The following is a 2,046-nucleotide window of genomic DNA, read 5'->3' as shown; positions in this document are numbered from 1 at the left end:
AAGTCGGCTGTCCCAGTGAGACCCGTTCACTCATCACGCCATGGCCTCCTTCCTCTACAGAACGGCGCAGTTACGCTCTGTTTTTTATTCTGCATCTCCCCCTGGGATCCTTGCCCTGTAGGTTGTTTGAGCTTGCCTCCTCCGGCTTGCCCTTGTACTTGGTACATTCCGACAAGAGCAATTTGCATTGATTGCGCGACCGGTTGTCTGGTCTGTGCACGCAGCTGGTCACGCTGGTGTTCAGCCGCGCGTAGTCGTTTGTAAGGCTTCAGTAAGTGTAAGTGTCTTACGATCATGATTGTTAAGCCAATCGTCGTGTTCACGGGCGAGATCTTTAAACGCTTCCCACGCTGTTCGATAGTAGTAGGCTTGCATGTTGCCACCCAGCAAACTCACCATTAGCTTGATGTAGAAGTGTCACCTTCTTTGCAATGTCGTCAGCATACTGCGATACTGACTCGTTTGGCTTGAGCCGGCGCGTCACTAGTTCTTGCAGTAGGTAATCAGGATTAATACCATCTCCAGCCTCAAAGTGCTGCGTAATCGCATCGTAGAGCATAGCGGCGGCGTCCATGTTGTCGTGGATGTCGTCGATTTTGAACGTCGTACGTAGGTCAACAGACAGCGACAACGCGAGTGCTGAGAATGCCTTGTTCTTGCGCGACTTGTACCACACGCGATATTTGTCACGACGCATGCCTTCTACTGCATCGTAACGCTCAGGGCCATAGGTGATGTCTCCCAGCATCTTCGGCTCGAAGTGCAACGGCACCTCGCTCTTCCAGGCCTTGTAGTCGCCTTTCAGATGGAGCTTGGGCAGCTTGATCGGAGGCGAGTTGATGAGGACCTTGGTGTACTCAGCCAGCTCGCCGTCGTTGTAGCGGCCAGTAGGGTTCATGTTGTCTAGAGGGCGCCACGGATCGTCGGGGTCTCGGTCGCCGTTTTGTTCGTTTAGCGGCGACTGGGGAGGATTGTCAACTGGCACGGATTCTTCCGTGTTCGTCGACGAAAGTTTATGCATACTTTCGAGTAACATTTGGAATAACGGGCGGCCACCCGGGATTCCAGCCAATGAACGAATTAGTCGTTCTGCATCACTGTGCGACAGTGTTGCGTCATTGTTCAAGATTGAATTTCCTGCCAATGGGGTTGAAGCTTGATCTTGATTGGTCGAAATTCCAGAACTTGTGTCTGGAACGCCAGCAGCCACGTCAGTCGCAGACTGCGCCCTGATTGGGCTCATAACCAGTGGTGACGTAGGGTTCGTCATGGGGGGATTGTTCTCCATGTGTCGATCGCTTCTAAGAGTAGGAGCCATTTAAATGTAAATACACTTAAATGTCAACTTTAGGAAACTAATCAGGAAGTAACGTAAACACGTAAGTGCCGGGCAAAAGGCCGCGACAGGACTGCGGTGTCTGGCGAGGCTGCTCTTCTCTGCTGCTCTCTGATGAGCGGCAGGCGTCAAAACGCAAAGTGTTGAGCAGCCTCCGCCAGAACACCGCTGTACCGCAAAAGTAGATTAGTATACAAATAGCAAATAAGTCAATACTAAACTCTAGATAAATGCACTCTCGTTTGAGTACACCATCTTGGCAGCGCACAGCCAACGATGTCCTTGTGCATACAGTCCTTGGTATAGTCCTTCGCCATTGCACGCATGTGTACTCTGTGACGGGGTCACACAGCACCTTGCGCTAGAGGAAGTTATCTTCCGAGAGTATACAAACTCTCAGTGAACGGCAGTTCACAGGTCCCCTCTTTAATTAAAGAGAGCGAAGTGACCTAAATAAGGTAGATTGTAAACTGAGTATATTTATAGGTAGGTTAAGTTTGTGGTTAATACAAACTATCAGTTACCTATAGAAATGCAATGTCATTTAACCAATGGTTGGTTTTGAATGACCTTGGTACCTTGTACCAAATATCCCGGAGTATGACATGTCATACTCCTGAAGTGTGAAGTGTCACACTTCATGTAAACAGGGTACACTTTAGTGCTACGTACCCGGTTACATCCTTCCCCCCACTTAGGTTCGGGTTTAC

The sequence above is a fragment of the Phytophthora infestans genome, genomic scaffold (assembly GCF_000142945.1).
Source record: "Phytophthora infestans T30-4 supercont1.22 genomic scaffold, whole genome shotgun sequence".
Taxonomy (NCBI): Eukaryota; Oomycota; class Peronosporomycetes; order Peronosporales; family Peronosporaceae; genus Phytophthora; species Phytophthora infestans.
This window is presented reverse-complemented; position numbering follows the sequence as displayed.